This window comes from Paroedura picta, chromosome 6 (assembly GCF_049243985.1).
Source record: "Paroedura picta isolate Pp20150507F chromosome 6, Ppicta_v3.0, whole genome shotgun sequence".
NCBI lineage: Eukaryota > Metazoa > Chordata > Lepidosauria > Squamata > Gekkonidae > Paroedura > Paroedura picta.
This window is the reverse complement of record NC_135374.1, coordinates 21,042,174-21,055,864: the sequence shown is the minus strand read 5'-3', so window position 1 is coordinate 21,055,864 and position 13,691 is coordinate 21,042,174. Positions and strand designations below refer to the sequence as shown.

General features: G+C 42.5%; 2 protein-coding genes across 3 annotated transcripts in view; one reads left to right on the top strand and one right to left on the bottom strand.

The window, feature by feature from the left end:
* LOC143839528 (uncharacterized) overlaps positions 1-13,691 on the bottom strand; it is an 86,624-nt gene that overhangs the window by 68,583 nt on the left and 4,350 nt on the right. The window contains exons 2-5 of the transcript XR_013231749.1: positions 13,143-13,343; positions 10,386-10,479; positions 5,115-5,149; positions 1,761-1,823 (exon numbers count right to left, since the gene is read on the bottom strand). The gene's annotated coding sequence lies outside the window, so the exon portion shown is untranslated. The remainder of the gene's footprint in view (positions 1-1,760; positions 1,824-5,114; positions 5,150-10,385; positions 10,480-13,142; positions 13,344-13,691) is intronic.
* The window catches only part of LOC143839529 (gap junction beta-6 protein-like), a 53,504-nt gene that overhangs the window by 37,511 nt on the left and 2,302 nt on the right, over positions 1-13,691 (top strand). The window lies entirely within an intron of this gene.

Here is a 13,691-nt window from a genome sequence, read left to right as displayed (position 1 = left end):
ATGATATAAAACATTGATGCCCGAGAGAGGCAAGGAAGGAAAACAAAAGCACAGCTGAGAGTTTGCAGCTAGCAAGAATACTCATTGCCTTCCCTGCTCACAGAGCCTCAGTACTTAAGTGGGGTATAATGGAGTGATGGTTAAGAACCATTGTTCTAGCTGTTCTAATTAATCTCGCTTCTTAATTGGATGGGACTTTGCAAGCAAGATAGCAAGCAACTTGTAGCCAGAAGTCAATTGAATAAGGGTGGGATTGGACTTAATGGGGGGATTCCAAGCTGTTCATAGAAACAGAGGCAGGGGGATTGTGTCTCACTTAGGCCCATTAAGCACGGGGGGGGGGGGGGAGGATAGTGCACATTCGGGGTGGAATGGCGGCGACTAAAATCACCAATAACGCATGGAGCCGGCTGCAACTGGCTGCAGATTTGGTACATGCCGCCGAAAAAGTCGCGTTAGCAAAACGCAGAAGAAAGCGCAGCTTCCGGGTGACTGGGGCGCAACCAGAAGCAGCGCTGGGGTCGCCGCGTGCATAATCGGTCACTCTGGGTTTTGCCGCCGTTGCGTCCCGTCCGAGCATAAGCGGTTTGCTTCACTTCTTCCCCCTCCGCGTTTTCCATGTGACCCGGAATCGCCGTTTCGGTGGCCGTGCATAATGGGCCTAAATCTGGACTTCTGGTATTCAGTTGAAACCTGGCCAGGTTATTATTGTCTATGAAAACGGAACAATTTCTGTCTCTATTGTGAAATCCTTTGCATTGGAAAATAGAAAACTAGTTAAATGTTAGATCTGAAGTTGTCATAAATGACTTGCAGACACTTTGGAATACCCCTGTGGATTTCTAGGTGTTCCCAGAACACAGTTTGAAAAATGCTGATCTGTTAGTTTGACATTGTGTTTTCGGACCCATAGCCACTATGCTGCAAAAAGGGGTCAGACCCCACCTGTCATATGTCATGCCCCTCCAATCAGCACTTGAACTTGATGTGAAATCTGTCACAACTCTTTCAAGTGCAAATTCTCTTTATGAAAAAGGAACAAATTGAGGTGTGAATCCTGTCATGAATCTTCCAAATGTGAATTATCCAGGCAATTGACTAGAACAGAATTAGCAGGGCTGAAGAGACCCGATGCTTTAATAATAATAAAAAAAACTTGCAACGGGGGGAGTAAAACCATGTTGAAGTAAAGTAGAGAAAATAACTATGGCTAATCACTCATGTATTCATTTTCTCACACACCCCTAATTTTTTTCTGGCTATGGGCCTGGTGTTCATGGACTCAATCCCAACAGGTTTTCTGCTGATGCAAGAGGGAGGAAGGGGATCTTACCCATTCCTCGGTGTGCTGTAGCCTTGGCTTGAGTTCCATGATTCCTGACATAGTCTTGTTGGGTGTGTGCTTGTGTTACCAGAAAAGCTGGCAGGGTCTAACTGTATATATTTGTAGACAGTATAGGATTGCCAGCTGCAGGTGGGGGCTCAGGAAGGTGGTGTTTGGGGAGGTGAGGGACTTTAATGGGGTGTAATGACATAGAATCCACCTTTCAAAATGACCGTTTTATATAGGTGAATTATCTGTCACCTGGAGATCAGTTGCAATCCTGGGAGATCTCCATCTAACATCTGGAGGTTAGCAACTCTATGAAAATATCACATACTAAGCTTTTGGCCATGAGAATACAGAGTAGCTTTCGTGATGTCTCCCTGCCTAGATGTCCAATGAGTGGAAGGAATTATTTAACCTGCTGTTAACTTACAATTTCCAGTAAATGTGTAGTCCGTCTGAACTTTAAGATAAATGTCCTGACTGTATGTGATATCTGTTAAACCAAAAAGCCAGTTAAGTAAAAGCAACAGCAACTAGAGTTAAATACTGGGGTGATTTTTATCCCCCCTGCAGGGGTGGCCAAACAGTGGCTCTCCAGATGTTCATTGACCTAATTTACCATGAAACTCTGCCATGCAGCTATCATGGTAATTGTAATCCATGGACATCTAGAGAGCCACAGTTTGGCCACCCCTGCTACAGCTTCACAAGAAGATGAAACATTGCATTTATGAAATCATGATGCCAATCTACAAGAGCTTCTAGCCCTAGTTTAGCATAATCTACATTTTTAAAGATCTTTATTTAATAGAGAATTCAAAATATTATAAGGCAGTACAATTAACTAATCCTGTTTATTTTGCTACCACAAACTTTGAGGTTTGAAAGCTTTGCCTGAGTAAAAGACAACAGTTTATTGTATATGACAAATGGCTGCAATGGATAAAGACACGTATCATCTTTGCACATTGGAAATGGTATAGTGATTGTATAAGTTATATAGGGTCCTGATCACTGCTGCTCAGTCTTCTCCATGTCAAAACAATGACAGATGTTTCTTAACTATTGTGGACCTTAGTTTTTTAGCTAAATAGACCACCTTTATTCAGAGGGTGATCCAGTCGGTCAGGTGTAGTTAGTCCATTTCTGCCACTGTCTTTCTTAGGGAAGATGTTTCCACTTCTGTCCTTGCTTGTTAATATGAGGATGGGGGGTTTTTACAGGGAAAATCAGTGTGTGGGAGGAAAACCACGTCACCTTGATTTCCCAGGGAGGGGATAAAAAAAAATGTTCGGGGGCACTTAACTCTTCTAGTCTTAACTCTTCTAGCTCTCCTGCAACTGTTTTTTTTTAGTCCATTTCAAGTCAGGCTTCAGGGCTAAAAGTAAACCTGACTAAGAGGAAACGGCTAGCAGGTAGTGTCTCAATGGGAAAATAGACAGTGAAAACAAACATACTCCTCCAGCTTGCCAGTTGGCTTGCACAAATTCTTCTGCTCTTGTCTGAGTTTATGCTATATACACAGAGATATTTGGGAGGGCTTATTTGTGAAGGTAACATACACTTTGTCCCATGAGACTAACAAGGTACAATAATATCTTCGTGGATTAACGTCAGTTTTGCTTTTCGGAACCTGGAAATATGAAGGAGATGACATTTCGCATGTGCACACACACACTTGCCTTCTCTGGCAAAACAATTGTCCAATGTATTATTGCCTTACCTTTTAATCTAGATTTTTAATTTGTCCTATTCCTGAAATGTTATAGCAGGGATAGGAATCTTCTAGCATGTATGTCAAATGGCATGCCAAACTATTTTGTTTGGCACAGTAGCTCCTTTGCTCCACCCCGAAAGCTCAGGTATAATTCAACAGGGATAGGCTCAGGAGAGTCACTTCTACTAGAACAGCATTTGTTTAAAATTAGAACTTGGATTGTGGTAGTTCAGGTGAACGTCTGAGTATGAATTCTCTCATTGGTGCTCTTGTGTTTCCCTTGGGACCTAGCTTGCAGCTTTTAGAACCAGAAACTATACAGGTAGTGTTTTGATTGCAATGAAATTCCTAAGTGTGTGTACCAAACAGAAACACTGATATTTCAGAAACCTAGCTGAAGAAACTTTTTTTTAGTATACAGTGGAATCTGCCCAAGTACAAATCCTGCCTCACACCCCTTTGGTTTGCTAATATAGTAATATTTTCACAGGTAAATAAGACTCAGGATGAGCATCATGAGGCGGTATTCATCAGCATGTTAGCTACAATCGAAACATGAACATCTTTAGAATAGCAAAACTAAATGTGATATTTTCATACAGAAAATATTGTTGACATTGGCCACTACATTTTCTTGTGTTGCTTTTTCCTCTTCTCTCCATCATAGAACAAATGGGAGTAAAGTTTAAAATAAAGGGAGAGGAAGAAGCTACAGTTAACAGTTTATCAAAATTGAACACGTTAAATGATGAAAAATTCAAGGAAAGAGTCAGATCTCATTAAACATTTCACACCTGTGTCTTTTCTAGACTGTCCATTCATTTGCCACCAAAATACCATGTCCATGATCTTTGTAGCCATGCCATTAATCACTTAGCAAGTTGTGTGGCTCCCCTTATCCATGCAACCTGGTGCCTACACGTTGACTGGAAGTCCAGGTGGTATTTAATGTAACAGAATTTTTAATTTAGAATGCGATTGATGCAACCTTAGTTCTCAAGTCCTGCAGATCCTAATTTATTTGCTGCTTTTTTTTCTTGGGACTCAAAATGGCTTCCAAACTTTAAAACTGACAAACAATCTAAACCCAGTAATCATATAATCATTCAAAATCCAAATATATCAAGGCATCAGAAGAAGAAGAAGAAGAGTTGGTTCTTATATGCCGCTTTTCCCTACCCGAAGGAGGCTCAAAGCGGCTTACAGTCGCCTTCCCATTCCTCTCTCCACAACAGACACCCTGTGGGGTGGGTGAGGCTGAGAGAGCCCTGATATCGCTGCTCAGTCAGAACAGTTTTATCAGTGCCGTGGCGAGCCCAAGGTCACCCAGCTGGTTGCATGTGGAGGAGCGCAGAATCGAACCTGGCATGCCAGATTAGAAGTCCGCACTCCTAACCACTACACTAAACTGGCTCTATGCTTGTGTTCCTATTGTTACAAAACACAAAGTGGGCCTGGTCCCATATTGGCATTACTGGCTTCAAAATCTTGCTCCAACTATTTAAAAAAAGATGCTAGAACCAGAAATTGATTTGGGGTGGGGGGTGGGATATTGCATAGAACTGTCCCATAGAACAGGCTGGAGGAAGGGAGTGCCTCATAAAGGTTTGGGTCAACCTTTCCCCTAGTAACTGGTTCAGACCATCGTAGAATCATAGAACTATAGAGTTGGGGAGGGCCACTTGCATAATTTTATGCTTGGGGGTTACCACAACATGAGGAACTGTATTAAAGGGTCACGGCATTAGGAAGGTTAAGGACCACTAGCCTAAAGCATCTAGGATGTTGCTGCAATCCTTACTTAGTAGCATTACACGGGAACCTTAGCCTTTCACCTTTCTGTAATATTGCTAGCATGAAATATATCCTGGCATAGGTTTTATGACATACTCAGCCCCTCAAACTACAAATCAAACTAACTTTGAGTTCATGTTCTTTGTTAAAGCTTTGAGATTCTAAACATCTTTTACAATGGAGCATAGATAGATAGATAGATAGATAGATAGATAGATAGATAGATAGATAGATAGATAGATAGATAGATAGATAGATTCAGATTAGACTTACCTGCTGGGTACAGCCTATCCAGTCTGCTAACATGTCTGTATAACAAGAACAAAATATTAATAAGTAGATCATTTTGCTTTGACTTCAGCAGATATTTTGTTTTCTAATCAATGTTTAGAAATAAATCATTGGAGAGCAACTATAGCAGCTTTACAATTATTCTAGCCTGATTGAATCCTGACTACAAATGGAGTGGTTAGAAATATATAAGCTGAAATCCAAAGAATTCAGCAGCTAGGTACACAGGAGTCATGGTTTTCAAACAGTATTTAAATCAAAAGGAGAATCAAAGGCAATTTGTGATATGGCATGGAGTGTTCTTTCAAAGAAAAGTAAAATTTCAGCAAGCTCAAACAAGACCTTGGGAATACTTACGCCTTATGTAGCAGGAAATTCTTCTGTAAGACCATTTCCCAGTATCATGGAAGAGTGTGAGTTAACTAACTTTTTATAGATCTTGGTGGATAAAGTGTTTATATATACCAAACTTAAAATTTGAATTTACTTGGAAATGAATTAAGCTGATTTCAGTGTGACTTGCTTTCAAGTGAGTATCCCTAGGATTGTAGCCTGAAACTGTGATCATATTTGTCAGTGGAAAATTTTTATATATGTCCCTTGTATACTTTCTTGCTTATCTCATTGTTTTCTTAAATCTCCTTAGTTCCTTCTTTCATGTTTATACCTTCAGCTTCTCCAGAACTAGGGGGCTTTTTGCACGGCTTCAAAATCGCACAATGGTTGCCAATTGGAAACGCTATTGATTTGCCATAACGCACGACGTCGTAGACAATCTGCAACACTCCTGAAACCGATCAGCAAAAAGCGCTTCGTTGTAGCGCTTTCAGGGGAATCCCAAAAAGTGGATTCACCCTCCGGAAAGCGCTACACTCTTGCAAACTATCTGCAACACTAGCGATAAAGACCTGTGCGTTAACATTGTTGCGGTTTCTTCAAAGTCCCTCCTCCTGAGCCTGTCCTCCAAACTTCTGGCGAAGCGATCGCCATTTTTTTTTCTCCGAGCGAGCGGGGATAAACGCACCAGCGAGCCTCTTTCTGTTTAGAGGCTTCCCTGGCTTCAGTCCTTCACCTTTAGTCACTAAGCACAAACCACATAAAAGCCCGTTTGCTGAAATAAAGTCCCTTTATTTTTTACACATTAATTCAGCCGAAAATCGGGCCCGTGAGGGGGGGGGGATTTTTTTTTTATCACTCGAGGCAGCGTGGCAACGATCATACGATCAAACGACAGCTCACATTAGGCAGCTGGATGGGTCTCTCCGTTGCAACGAATCTACACAGATTCGTTACAATGGGTCTGTTTTTTTAAAAAAAAAACCTTTCTTAAAGGGAAAGGGGCTGTTTGGGAGCATGCTAATGGCTGCCCATTGGCTGCTTGACGGCCAGGGGCGGGACGAGCTTGGAAATAGCGCTTCCTTTTCTGCCGAGACCGGAAGCTGTGGGAAACGCTACAAAACGCAACTGGATTCCACTACAAAGGCAGGTATGCATAACGACGAATTCCACTATTTTAAATGGCGATTTTTTGTTCAGTGACCAATTTGCAACAAAGATCCCGGTGCGTAAAGCCCCTAGGTCTTCAGCTTCCTGAAAGGCAAAACATGGAATCATTTCTAGACTTATGTGCTTCATATTGGTTGTGCAATTTCTTGGAAGAGACTGTGGTATAGCATCTATTTGGCATGTGGAAGGTTTAGAGTTCAATCCCTGGCATCTCCAGCTAAAAGGACTAGCTAGTAGGTCAAATGAAAGATGCTTACCTGAGATCCTAGACAGCTTGGAGTGCCACTGAGTAGACAGTTCTGACTTGACTGGACTAATGGTCTGGTTGAGTATAAGGCAGCTTCATGAGTTCAACTGTGAGCATTTATTTATATTGTTTTATTGTACAACTGTGAGCATTTATTTATATTGTTTTATTAATTAAAACACTCACATCCTGTCTTTCTGCATGGCTCAAAACTACTTACAAACTCAAATTGGGAGATTTTAGAAGAAGAAGAGTTGGTTTTTGTACCCCGCTTTTCACTGCCTGAAGAAGTCTCAAAATGGCTTACAATCACCTTCCCTTCCTCTCCTCAAAACAGACACCCTGTGAGGTAGGTGGACTGCTCAGTACAGCAGTACCTGGGCTGTGATGAGCCCAAGGTCACCCTGCTGGCTGCATGTGGAGGAGTGGGGAATCAAACCCAGCTCACCAGATTAGAAACTGCCACTCTCAACCTTCACACCACGCTGAATGTTTTCAATCTTCCACTCTCACTAAAAATGGTTGAAGCCCCATTAAAAGGTCTGGCAAAGAAAACAGGCTTGCTGTGCCTCCTAAACACATGGCAGCTTTTAGAAGGTAGACTCTGTGGTAGACTTCCTCAAATCCTGCTTTCCTAAAGCTCCACCCCAAAATCTTCAGGTATTTCCCAACCTGGAGCTGGAACTCCGAGCCACAGCACAGTGGCACCAGGGTCTCCTTCCCTCCCCTTTAAAGTACTGAAATTGCCATTTTCTCTACACAGCACTGATATTTGGTCAGTGTTTACCACAATAAATATGTGAAATAGAAAACCATGGCTTCAGGGACATGTAGTTGGTAGCCACAATTTTGCTGAGGCTTCCTAGCCTGTCTTTACCAAACGAATGTTGATCAAATCTGAGTGTACCAATAGACCTGGATATACTCAGGCGACAAAGAGCCTAATCTCTGTTGCAAATAAGCACAATAACATGTTTCTCAAATTTGTACTGAGGGATTAATCCTGCTAAACCTTCTAGATTTACAAGAGATGTAAAGGGTGAGTGCCTGTTCTAAAGTGTCTCCAGAAACAGTACTGTATTCTTTCCCAAAGTTTCAGTTTCATTGATCACTTAAGTAACTGCTGTTATCTAAGACTTTGACTCTGTCCAGCAATTTCTAACTCTAAAAAGCAGTGTCACATTATATTTCAGCAGCAGAGCAGAAACTATTTAGAATACCGTTTCAGTCAAAGGTGTGACACACAGATTTGCGTACAGGTGTCTTAGTTTCCTGACTAAACCTTACAACCAGTCTAAGAGTTATGAAAAGTTATGACGCATAAGAGGGGGCAGCTTGAACTGCATTCTGATTATACCATCTCAGCTATAAACAAAACACAACATACATTTATTATTATTATTATTATTATTAATTCCATTTATTGCCCACCACTCCTGAAATAGGCCCATGGCGGATTACAAATGTGTCCAATAAAAACCCATTGAAATGGACAATAAAACACAACAAAAAACAGCAACAACATGGCAAAATCACCTCCTCAACCTCCCTCCAACTCTCCATCCCATCTCAAGGGGAAGAAAAGAGGGCCAAGATGACACTGACCACTGCAGGGGGGGCCACGCTGATCTTCCTCACTGCTCCCAGCCTCAATGGTAGACCTCGTGGAAGAGCTCCGTTTTGCAGGCCCTGCGGAATGCTGAAAGCTCCTGCAGGGCCCGCAGCTCACCCGGAAGCTCAGGTTGGGGCCGGGACCAAAAAGGCCTTGGCCCTGGCCCTAGTCAAGGCCAGGCGTGCTTCCCTGGGGCTGGGAACGACCAATAAATTATCACCTGCAGAATACAAGGCTCTGTAGGAGGCATAGGGCAATAGGCGGTTCCTCAGGTATGTGGGTCCCAGACAGCGCAAGGGCTTAAAGGTTAAAACCAAAACTTTCAACCAGCAACTGGTAACCATTGCAGCTGACTCAGCACCAGCTGGATATGAGCCCTCCATGGTATTCCTGTGAGGACCCTAGCAGCCACATTTTGTACTAGCTGTAGTCGCTAGATCAAGGACAAGGGTAGGCCCACGTAGAGCAAGTTACAGAAATCTATTCTGGAGGTGACCATCGCATGGATCACTGTGGCCAGGTGCTCAGGGAACAGGTAGGGCACTAGTAGCTGAGCTTGGTGAAGATGGAAAAACGCCTGGCTGGCTACCTTCTTGACCTGTGCCTCCATAGTTAGCAAGGCATCAAAGGTCACATCCATATTTCTAGCCTGGGGTGGGATGGTAAGTTGCATCCCTGCCACGGTGGGTAAGCTCGCTTCCTGGCCCATCCCCCTACATCCCAGCCACAGGATCTCCATCCTGGAGGGGATGAGTTTCAGACGACTGTGCTCAAGCCATTTAGTCACTGCTTCCAAACATCTGGCGAATGGTTCCGGGGGGGGGGTCTGGGCTGCCGTCCATGAGGTGATAGAGCTGGGTGTCATCTGCATATTGATGACAACCAAGCCCCAAACTCCACACCAGGTGGGCCAGAGGTGTTGAATAATGTGGGGGGGACCACACCCTGGGAGACCCCACATGGGAGTCGATAGGTACACGACAACTCCCCCATAGCAGTCCTCTGGGTCCAGTTATGGAGAAAGGAGCATATTTAGCTGAGAGCTGTGCCCTGTATCCCTGCCCCGGCAAGGCAGTGGGCCAGTAGTTCATGGTCAACCACATCAAAGGTGGCCGACAAATCTAACAGATCCAGCTGGTGACAGAGATAATCCATCAGGGATCCCAACACCGTCTCCACCCCATGGCCAGATGGTACCATCTGTAATTCGACTTATAGATCTGGATTCTGTTATTTTTTAGTCCCAAGAAAACACATTGAAGTCCACATCTGAAAAACTATTATTAGTTTTATTATCAGCTGCTCCCAGCAAGCTGGCTTGTGGCGGGTTACATTAAATCCCCGCAATAAAATATAAAACATTCCCAACTAAAACAATGCTAAATCCAATGACCGACTAACCTTCCCCCCACCCCTGTCTGTTCGACAATTCCCCTGTCTGATGCCTCACGGGAGAGGATGTAATAGGAGGAGAGCCTGATGTCCCAGCTCAAACCTTAGTGCATTGGCTGCTAGAATCCTATCTCAGACCTCAAGCTCAGTCCTATGTGAATTCACATACACAACACCACCCATTCATACTTTCACAGATATCTTATGTTTTGGGATCTTTGTACAACAAAGCAGAAAATCAATTACAGCAAGTTGGTCCATATATTTTCTGATAAGAAACAAAATCCCAATAGGCAATAATACATTTCACATGACTTACTCACATTAAACATATTCACTGCTTTGTTAGACTTAATTGAAAAGGGTGTCCATCATAGAAATAAACCATTAAATTCATCTTATCTCAGTGCAAAATTGCCAAATAGAAAATTTCCCCTAGAACAGGAATATTTGAACACAAATCAGTAAAGAGAAATTTCCATTTAAAACCCCATACCTTTCCATGAAATTCTAATCTGTTTTCTCCAGGATCCTTTGTGCACTGCACTGGCATATAACATGAAGGCAGGAGCGATGAGAATGAGGTGTGGCTAGAACAAGAGAGTGAATAAAATCTAGTCTGTGAAGGCAGAAGTCCTGCAAGTTAGGATGGGCAAATACATTTTTTTGTTTGTTTCTGTATGTTGTCAGTGCAAGCCACCCTGGCCTACCTATTTTTATTGCAGATCTTGATAATTAATTTGTTACTATTACACTACTTATAACAAATCATTGATGCGTTTTACAGGAAATAGTCAATGTAAAAAAATGGCATGAAAAAACTCAAAGGGTAGGACCCAGTGCTATATATTCACAAGCTCTGGGTTGATTTTTTTACTTCTCCATCCCACATCAATCCACAATGTCCCCCAAATCCTTATAGGAGAGGAGATCTTCAAGAACTGGGTTTTGGGAAGCATTTTAGATTATTGCAGGAAGGGAGAGCTGAGAAAGCTCTGCTCCATGGGCAGAGGTTCTAGCACCCATAGAAATGCTGTGCCAGCTCTGATTCATGGATTTGATTCACACATGATTGATTCAGGCACCTTGAGGCAAGAGGAAAGGTGGAGTATATTTTAATGAATAAATAAAGCCAAATTAGTCAAGCAATATTAGAATGGGAATCTTGGAATCTAATCAGCAGGGATTGAAAAAATTATAGCGTCTACACAAAGAAGCTAATTTGTTCCCTTTAAGATATTTCATGGCTCCTAAAGGGAAACGGGAGACAAAATTCTTAAGTATTCCATACTGTCCTTACAAGACATATGAAGCTTTCTTTTTAAGATACTTTAAGTAGGAAAACTGATGCTAAGACACCTCAAATCTGATTGGCTCATCAAAGTACTAAAATACCCTTTATTGATCGGTTTTAAAGAACCTTTTAGTTAGCTTGCTGAAAAAAAGTCTTAAGCTAAATGCTTAATTAAAAAGTGCTGGTTAAATAAACAATGTTACCAGCAGTTAAAGAAATCTTTCCCAGCACTATCTTTGCTAGATCAAACCAACTCACTTGCATTTTCCCTCCACATTGTAGTATTTGAGCTGCTAGATCAAAGCACATGTCCTTGTAAGTTCTGGCTCTTTTGAAATCAGAATTTGCTAATCCATGGTTTCTGTATGATTTTGGTTTAAGTACTGCAAGAAGACCTTGTGACACATTTGTTCTTTTATTTTAAAATATCAGGACTGAATAGAGTGTAATAGTAAAGATACTGTATAAAGATGCTGAGAGCCAGTTTGGTGTAGTGGTTAGGAGTGTGGACTTCTAATCTGGAGAGCCGGGTTCAATTCTGCACTCCCCCACATGCAGCCAGCTGGGTGACCTTGGGCTTGCCAGGGTGCTGATAAAGCTGTGCTGACTGAGCAGTAATATCAGGGCTCTCTCAGCCTCACCCACCTCACAGGGTGTCTGTTATTGGAAGAAAAAAGGTAAGGCAACTGTAATGGATTTAAACTACAAGTACAACGATATAGGCTAGATATCAGGAAAAAAAATTCACAGTCAGAGTAGTTCAGCAGTGGAATAGGCTGCCTAAGGAGGTGGTGAGCTCCCCCTCACTGGCAGTCTTCAAGCAAAGGTTGGATACACACTTTTCTTGGATGCTTTAGGATGCTTTGGGCTGATCCTGCGTTGAGCAGGGGGTTGGACTAGATGGCCTGTATGGCCTCTTCCAACTCTATGTTTCTATGATTTTATGATTCTAAGTCACTTTGAGCCTCCTTCGAGTAGAGAAAAGCGGCATATAAGAACCAACTCTTCTTCTTCTTCTACAGCATGGCAATAGGTGACAATAATATGAGGCAAGATAGAGCAGTCAGCCTTTCCACCAAGGCTGACATTCCACAGAATGTGCAGGAGGGCATGGATCTCCTTGGGAGTAAGATGAGGGCTCTTGTAAGGGGAGGGGGTACATTTGGGGGATGCCCACCCGAAAAGGCTGTCTGGGAGGTGGGGGGGCTGAGATTGGAGCAGGGCTACTGAGGCCTCTCTCTCCTTCCTGGGCAGGGCTTTCTCTCAAGGACTGGAGCTCTGCCAGTGGGAGGTCGGGCGCAATCCCAGGAGAACTCGTGGTCACACCTGCAGGTTGGCAACCCATTTGGGCAACAGTTTTACTCCAGAACATGTCAGACTTTCTCAACCAGGGTTTCATAAAACCCTAGGGTTTCCTGATTATCTTGGAAGGGTTTCTCAAATGGGTGGGAGTTAATTAATTTTTAATATATTTTTAAAATGTGTTAAAAATGTATCAGGTGATATGACCGCATATGGTTGTGTTCACCCATCCTGCCTCTCCCAAAAGCTGCTACAGTTCTGCAGGGCCTGCAAAAGGAAGCTCTTCCACCAGGCATCTACTGGGCCCTCAGAACCCCTCCCCTCACACAGATATGCCCTTACAGCAAACAAAAGAACAACCCTGGACTGACCAACCTATGGGAATCAGCTGGAAATGTTAATGTTATTGTTCCAATTAAGAAAAACTTGTTATCAATTGTTCCTGTTCCTGTTACTACTGTTGTCATCCTGTTATTGAAACATGCTGTACCTGTATTATGATTTCCAAGTTTTCTGTAAACCACCCTGAGTCAAGAGGGTGGTATATAAATATAAGAAATAATAATAAAAGGATTAGAATTGTAATACAGTGGAGTAACATAGGAGGTTGCTTTGTAAGAGACAGATTATGTATTGCAATTTTTGTTTGTGTATTACCTTTCCTGTACTGTTCTGTCTTCTACCTGTGTTACCCACTTCCTGTCTTTTGGTCTGTCATGCTTTAAACAGTTTCTCCTCTTTTGTTTGCGTTGTTATCCAGTACTGTAATCACAGGCTTACTGCACTGTTATTTGGAGGGAACTTCCATATTCAGCCTCTGTATGGCAGTGTCAGGACATCAGCGGAAGGTCTTAGTCTCTTTTGGATTAAATGTAAAAAATATATGATTTGCTATGGAAGCACAGAAGCTTTATGCATTATCTCCATTTCCCCACATTTCCTAGTTAAGGGGAAATACTAATCAAACAAACTACAAAGATGATATGACTCCAATGGTAATGAGAGAAAGAAATTTTACTTACAAAATAGAACCACATCTTACATGAAATATCTATGTAGGTACAGTGAACATTATGAACAGATTAACTTCAAAAGGTTTGCTACAGCTCCAAGAAAAAGAGAAGTCCTAGCTGTCCCCAACCCCCAGTCCGAAGACCAGTCTTGGTCCATGGATCAGTTGGTACCGGGCCGCGGCTCCTCCTTGTC